This window comes from Marmota flaviventris, chromosome 1 (assembly GCF_047511675.1).
Source record: "Marmota flaviventris isolate mMarFla1 chromosome 1, mMarFla1.hap1, whole genome shotgun sequence".
In the NCBI taxonomy this organism is placed as follows: Eukaryota; Metazoa; Chordata; class Mammalia; order Rodentia; family Sciuridae; genus Marmota; species Marmota flaviventris.
Window position 1 is genome coordinate 176,541,953 of NC_092498.1, and position 13,408 is coordinate 176,555,360.

The 13,408-nt window shown below is 36.2% G+C and overlaps 2 pseudogenes; both read right to left on the minus strand.

The window, feature by feature from the left end:
* Positions 1-7,414: 7,414 nt before the first annotated feature.
* Positions 7,415-11,100, minus strand: LOC139707665 (histone acetyltransferase KAT2B pseudogene; annotated as a pseudogene).
* Positions 11,101-12,653: 1,553 nt separating this feature from the next.
* On the minus strand, positions 12,654-13,018 carry LOC114081379 (large ribosomal subunit protein eL34-like; annotated as a pseudogene).
* Between the last annotated feature and the right edge of the window lie 390 nt (positions 13,019-13,408).

The window sequence follows — 13,408 nt, forward strand, 5'->3', positions numbered from 1 at the left end:
GCTCTTACTGACTATATATTGTCCCATTTCTTCCTCATTCATTCTCTCTCTTTCTCTCTCACTCACTCATTCTGCTTTCTGGCTGCTGTGAGCTTTCTTCTGCCACAGTCTCTCACCAAAACTTTCTGCTTTGTGTCAGGCCCAAAGCAGTAGAGACAGCTGATCCTAGATCAAAACCTCTGAAACCATAAGCCAAAAGAAACCTTTAAGTTGTTTCTGTCAGGGATTTTTGTCACAGTGATAAAAAGCTTAATTACCAATACACATACATAAGTAAATACATATTTTTCTTATACTTATGGTAACTAATTACATTGCTTGATATTTCTTTTTTGTTTTTCAGATAAACTCTTCAAACTTATTCAACTGCTCTCTGCACATCAAGGGTGACTTGAGGATTACAATGCCAATAAGTTTTGCTACCATCTAGCTTAGATTATAAGTGATCAATAGGAATCCTCTGCCGGAAATCAGAGAAAGAGTAGAGACAATGCCAAGATTCCTTTTCCTGCCCACTTTTCACAAGGTTGCACAGTCCTGGCTACCTCCCTAAACCAAATATTACAACTCTTTCAAGGTAGTCCTTTCCACATGACTTATTTCTTCCAGGTTCAAATAACTCATTCCCTTTCTTTAGGGCGCTATTCACCCACAATATTGCAATAGGTCTTATATTTTATAGTCATCCTTTTTTAAACTTTCTCTTTGTTAAACTCAACTCATTATGCAGTGTAACTTAGGTACCTGGTTTCTTCTAGAAGTCTGGTGGATATACTGTAGTTACCCTTGATAATGATAAAAATAATTTGCAAATAACAACTACAGGGCCATAAAATCACTGGCTATGACAAAAGGAAAAAGCTAGAGATACTTGCTTAAATATCTTCTCTTTTATGTTGCAAAAAGAAAATGTAGACACTGCTTCTGGAGCTCCATTAAAGAAGGTTTTGAAAAGAGAAGATGTCCCATAAGAGGAAAAATTACAGAATAGCATAAGGAGCCCGTTCAGAATTTATCAATTCCATAATAAACATTTTATTCTATGCTTAGGATGTGTCAGACGTGATACATTTGTGGCATTGTTGTTATGCCATGATGAGTAATCAGACCCAATTGCTGCTTTCAAGGGTAGATGCAATATTTCTGAAAGAAGAAGAAATATCTGGAAAATCTGAAGGGTGAAGGGGTTAAATAAAAGGGGGAAGGGTCAAGAAAGGGAAAGAGAGTTTACTGAAGTAATTTTAATAAATTTAAATGCTTGATAAATATAATGGAGTGCAAAGTTACAAGAGGCAAGACAAGGTTGTTTTATGCAAATATTTACATTATTACTGTTAGAAAGTGTGTAGCATAAACCATGGAGAAAGACGTTTATAAGCATGGGAAGAAAGGAATATTAAAATCTGTAATTTGCTATGCTACCTTTCTTTCAGCTTTGAATTTTGAAAGTTAAATATTAAGAAGTCTATAATTCTAATGGACAGAAAGAGATAATTATTTAACTTGGAACCCTTTTCACCCCCTATTTGTTAAATATTTAGACTCTAGTTTCCTAGATACTCTGATAACAGATTTGATTTTCTAAATAATAACTTAAAATTTTAAAATATATAATTTGTTCATTTTGTTTAGAAAAAAGCATCAAAGTAATTATTTTATAAGACAGAATGGATCACAAGAAGATGAATTTTTAAAAAGTGAAATAATATTTTACACAAAATATTTATATATGATTGCTATTTTTCTTTAAATTTGTGTAAAAGAAAAAAATCAAAATTTATCTTTTTTATAAACATTTACAATTTAATTTAAAATAGAATTAGATTCATACTTTAGGAATGGAGAAGATACATTAGCATATTGGTATGGAATATTTCTAAGACAGTTGTAAAATTCTGCTGAGAGTTTACACACGTCTGGTGAAGTGTTGAAGTGGACTGTGAATCAAATCCTATTTGATTTATAGTTGAAGAAACTTCCAGAGAATAAGGTAACTTGCGACTGCACTTAGGATTGACACACAAGGTCTAAGCACTCTCTGGGAGGACTGTCTCTGTGTCTGATTCTGGAGTTTGAAGTCCACTTGTCAGGCAGTCAGAAAGGGAAGATCACAAACAGGCAGGAATCTCACTAGCATGGGCTGGAACCCCACAGAGATGGACTAAAGCTATGTCTGTTCTTGTTGGCTCTGACTTACTTCAGTGACTGTGTATCAGCAGCGAATAGAGCAAAAGCTAGGGCCCTCTGTCACAGAGGTAAACACATAATGCTTTGCACAATAGTCAGAGAAACTCAAGTGAAAATCCAACAGACACTAAGCAATCCTAGGCCCTGCTCTGGCTGCCCTCTGTGCTCCAAGGAGCCAAGAATCTTCTTCCCAGCCCAGCTGGAAGCAGATAAAAAGGAAACATGGGGGAAATGAAGTTCAGTATAGCAAACTGACACATCACAAAGGTTTCAAAGTCATCTTATGATCCCACTGTCATGGGAATAGTATTATGTATTTAATCCCAAAAATTTTCAAGTTTTCATCTACATTCAAAATTGATTGGTGTATATGTTATGAAGTAGAAGTCCTAGTTTCCCCCATGTGAATATGAATAATCAGTTCTTCCAGCCCCATATTTTTTTTTAATTTTTTTGGTGCCAATTGAACTATACTTCTTGTCATGGAACAAGTTACCTTAACAAAGTTGTATACATACACATATTTCTACTTTCTTTCTTTTGTTTCTTTGCTCTCATTTTCATAGAACAGTCTAAATCAATTTAGATTTGTAATAAATCTGATGGGATATACAAAGAAAAAACTATATGGTGATGAAAATTACTGAAAAGTGAGAGACAAGCAAAATTAATATCGAAAAATTAAATATTGAACAATATTTACATATCAAACAAACATAAGATGAAAGAGATGCAAAGATAGAAGTATATATACTATGATACCATTTCTACGAGCTCTGATATTTAAAATAATACAAATTATATATTACTTGGTGGTATATATATATATGTGTGTGTGTGTGTGTGTGTGTATGTGTGTGTGTGTATTAAAACTGTAAATGAATGTGCTTAAATGCTGGAAAAGAAGTAGAATGTCATAAGGGCACATTACTCAGAAGTTACAAATATATTGGTAATATTTTCTCTTAGCTGGGTAGTAGGTGTGTACCCTAGATGATAGATATACAGAGATTATATTATGTGTTGTTGTTGTTATACTTAACGTATTAAAATAATATGTCCTGTCCCTTATTTCAAAGTGCCTAAATCACTGCTTCAGATTACTCCCTAAACAGTATTCTTTACTAAAGACTCTGGCCTGGAGGAGCAAAGGAAAAACTGAGCATCCATTAATAAGATCAAGCCAGGTGTGGTGGCACACGTCTGTAATCCCAGCAATTTGGGAGGCTGAGACAGGAAGATGGCAAGTTCAAAGCCAGCCTCAGCAAAAGTGAGGTGCAACGCAACTCAGTGAGACCCTGTCTCAAAATAAATATACAAAAAAAATAGAGTTGGGGATCTGGCTCAGTGTTAAAGTGGCCCCAAGTTCAATCCCCTGTATCCGTCTCCACAAAAGAAGATGAAACATAAAAATCTTACAGCTACACCTGGTGCAATATTTCTGTAACCATGTGGAACCAGTTAATTTTTTAGTATATTTTAAACTTACCCAGAAAATCTGGGAAACAATTGTAGGTGTAGGGATTTACAGATCATTAAACATCTTTGTAAGTAAATAGATTTACACAGTAGGACAATTCAGATTATACATAATTTCTCTTATATAGTTATTCTCTTATGCTTAATGGCAACCATAGAAGACCATAAACATAGAATGTTAAGTTTTGTTCATTTTTAAATACAACAAAATGCTGATTGATAATGGATTAATGGATAAGGTAATGGTGTTGAATTTTCTAGGTTATTTCAAGTCCCTAATATAATGAACGATACCCAAGATTTCCATTTACTGTGAAATAATCTGCCTCAGTGAAGATATGAAAAATAAATGTAATGAGACATTGACATTCAAATGGAATGTACTTCTCATCTAGTCTGCATACAAAATAGTAGTGATTTAGTATAGAGAATGTAATACAGTGTTTATAAAAAGAATTCCTGGGTATTTTTTTTTTAAGTAGAAAGATAAAGGAACTTAAGGTTCTCTCATTTGAACATCAAAGGATTTACCCCTAAGGTTTGCAGGACAGAATGCAGGCAATGCCCTCATCCTTTTTATCTTCAAATATCACAGTTACTTTCAGAACCCTTTTGAAGGGTTGCTAGTTTTGCTAAGGTGCAACAGCCCCTCTTCCAGAAGCAAAGGTTTGCATCAAGGATAAAATGACTTTTTACTTTTCATAACAAAGCAAAAACTTTTTTTCCCCTCATAGGACACTTATTAGAGACAAAAACATAGAAATATTGTGCTTAATAGTACATACTAGAGATATCAAGCAAGAGCTCACTGTTCAAGGTGCACAGAACCTTATACTGTAGCACTAAATTTTGGCAAACAGGACCAGCTTTAGGGAGCCTCACATACCAGCCATGAAGTTGTGAGCTACAACCTCAAAGCTACCTCACCAACCAGTTGGTATTAGGAAGATTTATGGAAAATGAAGCTGGCGGGGGCGGCTTGTTATAGGAATGAGAAGGGGGAATCTTAAGGTTCATCTGTTTACACAGATGGACATTAGTCTCTTCATATGTCACTTATTTCCTTTGTGAGGATTATGATGTTCTGCATGAGAGATTTTAGGCTCATGATGTCAAAATTTCTTGATCAGATGAACTGGCCTCTTCGCCACGTGTTCATTTGTGAAAAGTCAGTTCTGAACCATCCCTGAGTGGATTTTGAAGGCTTGTCTTGAAAGACTACTCAAGTACTTTTGTTATTTAAAACATTTATGGCTAGGTATGTCCAAGCTTTAACCTATTTCAATAGGAAAGATTTGAGAAAGATTGATTATCTGGGGGCAAATCAAGATATAAGTGTAGTTGTTTCTTTCTTTCTTTCTTTTTGTCACAAAGCTAAATAAAGAAAATTTATTATTAAAGATTATTTTGTATTATATTTTAGTTGGTTAATATACACAGTATAATAACATTTCTTATTATTATCTAAAGCCCCTAATTCCTTGGGACTACACATATATGTACATATGCCTAGACATTCTTGAAGAGAAAGGATTGGAATATATCAAACTCAGTGTCTCTTACTAGTAGAAATTGATTGCTATCATTTTATTAAGAACTATTATGGAGGAAATGGAATTCTTTCTAGTTCTTTTTGCAACTTTTTAAAATGGTATTTGCATTTTCTCTAATTTGGGGGACAATGAGAAAACTCTCTACAAAGGCTTATGTTATCCTGAATTGTTAGTCAAAAGAAAAGTCATTTCTTAAGCAATACTTGGGAGACTGGAATATTAAATGAACTTTACCTGTTCTACCTAAAAATCAACTAGCTAAGCTATGGAATGAAACCAAGTGCCCTTCAACAGATGAATGAATAAATAAAATGTAATATATATATATACACAATGGAATATTACTCAGCCATAAGATGAATGAAATTATGTCTTTGCCAGTAAATGCATGGAACTGGGGAGTATCATGTTAATGAAATAAGCCAGTCCCTCAAAACTAAAGGATAAATGTTCTCTCTGATATGTGGGTGCTAACACATAATAAGGGGGGGGAGGGAAGAATAGAAGTTCATTGGATTAAACAAAGGGAAATGAAGAGAAGAGGAGGGATGGGAATAAGAGAGAGAATAGAAGGGATCAGACATAACTTTCCTATAATCATATATAAATACACAATGATTGAAACTCCACATCTTATATAACCACAAGAATGGTATTCTAATTAGAATAAATTATATTCCATATATGTAAAAATGCCAAAATATATCCTATTGTCATGTATATATAAAAAGAACAAATAAAAATGTGTTGAATTAAAAAAAAAAGAAAAAAATCAACCAAAGGAGTTCTCTTTCATGTTGTTTTTTAAATACTATCTAGATTGGATGAAAATATCTGGAAGAGGTTGTTTTTAACTTTTTTTTTAATATTATCTAGACTGGGTAAAAATATCTATCTTTTGAAGTATTGCCAAGTTGGCATTTTATCTGGGTTTAGTTTAAAATGAAAAAAAAATATGACAGAGCTTTTCCTCAATCTTGTTTTATTCTCAAAATTAGAAAATATACTCATTTGGTGACAGAACAAATAGAAGTCAGTCTGGGACTTTTCAACGAGATCATGAATTATGTTCTGATTCCTTTCTTCTCTTCCCATCCTCACATTCTCACTGCATCCATACAATATTCTAGAAAACCCTAATGCTGTAGTGATCTTGAAGGAAGTTTTCAAAATGTTGCTATCAGAGCATAACAGTTGCCTCTGAGGTAAATGAACAGCTAGTGTTTAGAGATCATCAAAGACTGGAAAACTGTTTCCCATTTCCAAAATATATATATATATATGTCATAGGAAAAAGGAAATAGGAAAGGCTTTCACAGTTTCATGCTATGTTCTCTACAATGGAAAGGTAAGCTTGAGGGTGAAATTTTATCTTCAACTTCTCTTTTATATCCATTTATTTGCTTCAATATTCATTTATCAAACATGTATTAAGCAGGCTTACGCTCTTAATGCTGCAGTTGATGAGGTGTTTGTGTAATGGGAAATAACACAGGGTTAAGGAAAGAATGCCTTTCAAACATTAACACACTTTTATAATGGGCTCTCATCTACACATGACTGGCCATAGTGAATCTCAGTCTTCTCATTTGTAAAATAAAAATTAAAAAAATTGCATGTTGCAATGAGGATAAATTAAAAAAAAAAAAAGGAAAAAGGGATTTGGAGCCTGAATGAGGAATATGCTATGTTAAAAATTATGGATTTTCTTTTTCTTTTTTTTTTTTTTTGGGAGCTTTTTAAAATATAATTTAAAACTATTTTGTACCAGTACAATATATTAATTTTACAAATGTAAAATTTTATCAGCTGTTAAAGCATTTGCAAAAACCACACATTCTACTTCAGCTTTATTGCACAGTATCTATAAGAAAATATTAATTTTTAAATTAGAAAACATAAAAATGCTTTCAATATAGAAGAGACAATCTGATTTTAAAGACAATACTCTATAAGAATGTCTACCCAGAAAATAACAAACTTTCACAGGATACCAAGCTGAACAGATGCTTCGGCAAATCCGGTACAAAGCTCTGTTTAAAACCAGTCCAAGATACTTTTCCAAACTGTATCATCATTCTTCATTAGAAATCTAGACACCACTCAAGGTGGTTTCTTATACTAAAAAAAAAGTTGAGGAGTTTTTCAAATGTGAGCATTCTGAACATCCCTTATACATCAAAAACAATACTTCCAACTTAATAGTCATTTGCAAGTTTTTTTTCCTTCATACAGATTATTTCTGACAACTGTTTTTAATGACTACTGATGACCCATTTTAATTTATGCTGATAGAAAACATAAGTTAAATTACATTTTTAAAACCTCGTCCTTTACAAAATCAGTTTATAAATTTGCATCATAAAAATTAGTGTCGAAACCATCCAGATGGCCTTCATTTATATGGTGGTATATTAGTTGGTTTTCCCAGAGTTGGGGTGGCAGATGTCCCACTTTTCTATGTAGTGTAATCAGTAAATAAAACCAAGCACTAAGCTGGAATCCCAAAACAGGTTAGTTAGTAAGACCGTGTGATGGATTTCAGTGGGATAGAACCCTGGACCCATACAGCGATGTAGGTGTTAAAATACTGACAGCAAACCTTGGTGGGAACTTAATTCACCTCAAACAATAAACATAATCTGGAGATCCAAAAAGAAAATGATTCACATAGTCATTATTTGGTGGGGTTGTGTGTATCACAAAAAGAGGAAAAAATCCTCATTTATTAGAGCAAAGACTCACCAGATTGATAGATGTATTGACTATCACATCTTTTCCTATTAAAGCACATTGATTTGATCTCAAGTGTTTTCAAGTGTATGCCTTTGTGGCCTAGGAAATTATCTTTTGGAACTTATGGCCTGCATAAGCTAAGTCAACATGATATTACATTTTTATGTAGAGAAAAAAATTATAGAAATAGTGGTTATACACTCACAAATTTGTTGTAGGTACACAGAATTATCAAAACCCCAGATGCTTATAAAAAGTTTGCATTATTTAGAATTTGTTCCTTAGGAATCAAAGCAGTTTGCTTTTGTGAAACTGCATTTTTCAGAACTGCTCAAAGCACCTCATCTAGATGAGTGTTTTAAAAATATATATATAAAAAGTCTACAATGAGACTTCAACATCACATATTTAACCTTTTACAGGGCTCTTTATCATGTATCCATTCCTTAAAGTCCTTCAGAATAAAATAAAAATAAACTCTCACATTCCATTAGAAAAAAATGGAAACATTCATGGTCTGAAAATTTTCTAGATTCCCCCAAATCATGGTACTATGTGCAATTTCCTCACATACAGGTTTTGAGGAAACCCCTGATCATCTATCATGGAATAGTTGGCTAATGGACATGCCATAGAAAATTTACATAATAGTAGTAAATAGATTAAAATCTATTCCATAAAATAAAAATGTTCTATGACTTCAATTTAAATACATATCTGAAAGCTAAAAGGAGGTTTTTTTGTTTTTCAAAAGTGCTAATTATTACATTTACAAGTCTCTTCAACATATCATCCAATTCTTTAAAAAACTAAACCAACTTGCTTTAGGCACACTGCTCAATGAGTTTCTAAGAAGCAGAGGGAAAAGAAATCACTTGTCAATTAATCCAGCTTCCTTAATTTTACTGAAGAAGAATTTCTCCAGGATATTGGCACATTTGTAGTATTCACTCTCAGGGGGGTTGTACTCTTTGCAATTGGTAAAAACTCGCTGTAAGTCTGCCATGAATAATTTCTTAGACACGTAGTACCTATTCTTGAGGCGTTCACTCATGGTTTTCAGATCCATGGGGAACCTTATAACTTCATAATATCCAGGAGCTTCTGTTCTCTTCACAGGTTCCATGAAGGGCCAAGCGCTTTGATGGCTCTTCACCTGCTGGAGGATGCTCTTGAGGGTGCTGTACAGTTGGTCAGGATCTTTGGGCTCTTTACTTTTCTCTTTTCCACTTGGTTTCCAGCCTGTCTCTCTAATTCCAGGAATGCTTTCTATAGGAATCTGTCAAACTCCATCTTTAAAACAGGAAAGTCCAGGGTAGACTTTACGAATCTGGGCCTGTTTTCGTTCTATCAGCTTTTTAATTATCTCCTTCTGCTTTTTAATAATGACGGAAAATTCTGTGTATGGAATTCGGGGATTTAGCTCAAATCCCATCAAAGTGGCGCCTTCATAATCCTTGATGTAGCCCACATATTTGGTTTTAGGTATTTTAATTTCTTTGGAAAAACCCTGTTTCTTGAAGTATCCGATTGCATATTCATCTGCATATGTGAGGAAGTTCAGGATGTCATGTTTTATATGATATTCTTTCAAATGATTCATCAGATGTGTTCCATAGCCCTTGACTTGCTCATTTGAGGTTACAGCACAGAAAACAATCTCTGTGAATCCTTGGGATGGGAACATACGGAAACAGATACCACCAATAACACGGCCATCTTTAATTAAAGCAAGGGTTTTGTGTTTCGGGTCAAAGACAAGCCGTGTGATGTATTCTTTTGGCATTCGGGGCAGCTGATGGGAGAACACATTCTGTAGGCCAACCAGCCACATCAGGATCTTCTTGTTTGGTTTCTGGTTCAGGGAATTGCCAATCACATGAAACTCGATTACACCTCTCCTCTCCTTTCTTCCAGCCTTGCTGCCTCGTCCCTAGCCGAATGTGCTGACAAAAAATTGGTCTCTGGTCCAAGCATCGCTGCAGGGTCTGTGATGGTAGACATGACCTCATTGATCAATTCCATAGGAATATCCCCCATAACTCGGGGTCTCTTGGCCTCCTCCAGAACGTGAGAGTCATTCATTTTCCTCTTTTCTCCTGGGTTTGCCTCAAGCCCAGAAGAGGCTTTGCAAGCAGGACTGGTGCTCCCTCCATTTTGCTGCTCAAGAGAAGATGAGTTTGAATTGTATGAAACTGTCCCAGCCACAGGAGGTGGATTGATAACTGTTTGGATTCCTAGCTGGCTGGTTCTGGAAGAGGCTGAAAGAAAATCCTGATCCCAGATAGGAGAGTTTTGACTATAAACTTCTTCCTCTAACATGGACAAAAACTTTGGGAAATGGGTGAGGATTAGAGTTCGTTTCTCAAGAGGCAGTTTGTCTTTTTCCTGTCTTGCTTGTTCCAGGAGCTGTCGCCTCATGACAGTGAAGACTGAGCGAAGCAATGTTCTCCCGAACACCTGGGTAGTTTCATACCGAGGTAGACTGTCACAGAACTGTGGCACATTGCAGTAACACAGCCACCTTGTGTAGTTCTCTTTGTATCCAGAAATATCATCGTTGGGAGATCGCAGTCTACGTTGAGATGGTGCCTCCAGATGCCAATAGTTGATGCGGTTTAGGAACATTTTGGCCAACTCAACAATCGTTTGCCTTTCTTTTGATGGTAGGTGACTAAATTTGTACTGGACAAAGTTATTCACACCCTAGGGCATGGCTACAACTCCGGCAGGATTCCGTGAGACTGACAATGATCTGCTGCAGATCGGCTCTGGGGGGAGTGGGAGAGGGGTTGGGGTTTTTCCAGCCATTACATTTACAGGATTCCTCGGCCTAGCAGGCGGAGTACACTCCGAGTTTCTCCAGTTTCTTGGCCCGCGGGGCGGAGCGCAGCTGAGCCTTCTTCACCGCGATCCGGGCCGAGCCACCGCCTCCCGGTCCTTCGGCCGTGCCCGCCGCAGCCACTGCTGTCGCCGGACCGCAGGCGCCCGAGCCCCCGGCGGCGGCGGCGGCGGCGGCACAGGGGGAGCCCTGCGGCGGCGCGGGCGGCAGCGCTGCGGGCGGAGGGGGCAGCGCCCCGGCCCCAGCCCCTGCCCCGACTCCCGCCCCGCAGCCGCCCGGCCCGGCCCCGCCAGCCTCGGACATGCCGCCCCAGAGCACGGCAGGAGGCGCGAGTGTCAGGCGCCGCCGCCGCCAGGGTCTCCCCTGGATTTTATTTTTCTGGAAATGTCAGATGGCAGAAGTATTTGAAAAGGCACTGGTGTTTACATTTAGTTTGAGATCCATGGCAGAATGGCAGGTTAGAAAAGTAAATCAATATACTTCCAAAGCTCCATACGATGCATCATAAAACCAAGCATATGCATGTGTGTTAGATTACCCAATAGTGTTTTAAGTATCCTTGCCACTGCTCCACTTCATTATGGCAGAAGTGATTTTCAAACTTATTTTTTTCTACAGAACCCTCTGTTTAGATGAAATCTTAGCCAGGAGCATAAACAAATGAAACAGATAAAAGCAGAGTGATTCTGTTGAAGATGAGAGTAAATCAGAGGTTTTTCAGCTGCAAAGTACTAAGTACTGAATTCATCCTGTGAATTTCCATAGTACTCATTGTGTACATCTCTCACTTAATGCAAAATTGTATACACCCTTAAATTTTATTTCCATTTGTCACTACCATATTGCTTCAACTGAATTGTGTGCTCTCTGTGACAGGGACTACAGTCTCTGAAGCTTTTCATTACCCTCAATGTGTCCAATTGTATGGTTCACATAATGGCAGTTTTCCATTATGAATACGTTTCCAAATTATTTAAGTATGATGGTGAATGTATAGGTATAAAAATGGAAATTTAATTTGCTTTTATTGAATGCATTTCTTCATGGTCCTTTGAGCCACACATTTGAGAAGAAAAAAAAGAAACCACAAAATGATTTATGGGCATATCAAAGTAATGCACATCAGAAAAATGAAATGTTTGTAAATTTATCAAATAAATATCTCAGGAAAATAATGTATAAAACCATCCTTGATATTTTACATATAATGCAGGCACACAAATTTTTTAAAAATATAATAGGTGTTCTTTTTGGATTATGGCTTAAATAAAATGCTATGTTTTTACTTAATGAACTGGTTTACTTTTCATTGTGGATAAAGCTGACTTACTGTCAAATCCAACCAATTTGTAGCACTGTAGAGAGAGGAGGCTGGTACAACTGACTTAGCACAAGTAATCAGGGCCTGAACTAAGAAGATGGCAGGGAGGATGAAGAAAAAGAAGCAAGAGATGCTTTCTTCCTTATTCTTAGCTCCAGATTGCATTACATTTACACTACACACACACACACACACACACACACACACCAAAAATAAATAAATATGAACAAACTAAAATGGGAAATTGCCACAGTTCTTTCTATGCATTCAATTTGGTGAACTATTAAGTCTTTCAGCAAAAGTATCTTGTTCTTACTTTAATTACATAGATCCAGTTTATAGTAAACATGAAGAATGTTTAAGGGTCCATTCTGAATTCTGAATAATTATCACAGAGGAATGTGTATGGATATAATATGTACATATATTAAGCTGATGTCTTAATGTTGAGACTCTCTCCTCAATAATTCATTACATTATAACCTTTTTGTTTCCATTTGACTTTTTATTACTCAAAGAAGCTTCATTTTTTTTTTTATTTAGCTGTCTGACTCTGTGCTTGTGCCTCCAACACTTTCACGATTTTCTGTTCCTCAATAAGGAAAGCACGCTTGATCCTGTTATAAACACATTTAGCACACATGAAACCACCATAGGTCCTGATGACCTGTTTTTTTTTTTCGTTGTTGTTGTTTTACATAATCTCATAAGAACTTTAGGTCTCACAACATGAACCACTTTAAGTCTGCCTGGGCACATACCACACGCAGATTTTGGTGCTTTCCCAACCTTATTTGTATAAAGGTAAACAATTCTATTGCCAGGGGTTTGAGACAGCCTAGTATTTTTAGAGGCTGTGTTACAGGAAAGCCTATGACAGTATGTCAAATGCTGAACCATTCTGTGTGCCTCCAAACACCATTCCTGGAAGAGCAATATAGTAGTGTTAAGGTGGGGCTTTGGGAAATGATTAATTCATGATGGCATGGGATTAATCCTCATGGGATTAATGCATGTATAAGATAGGTTGAAGTAAGCTGTATTGACTGCTTCCACCCTGTGAGGGTGCAACAAGCCACTGATGATGGGGAAAGGGCTTACCAGACACCAAATTTACTAATGCCTTTATCTTGGACCTCCCAGCACTTCCTAGCTTGTCTAGGAATTGGAGAAGTAATCAAATATATGGAATGTTTAAAGGCTTCCCAAATAATTGTACAATATAACTTGGAAAATTTCTTTAAGTATCTTTTGAAAAGTTTCCCTGGAAAAGAGATAGAAATTAAGATC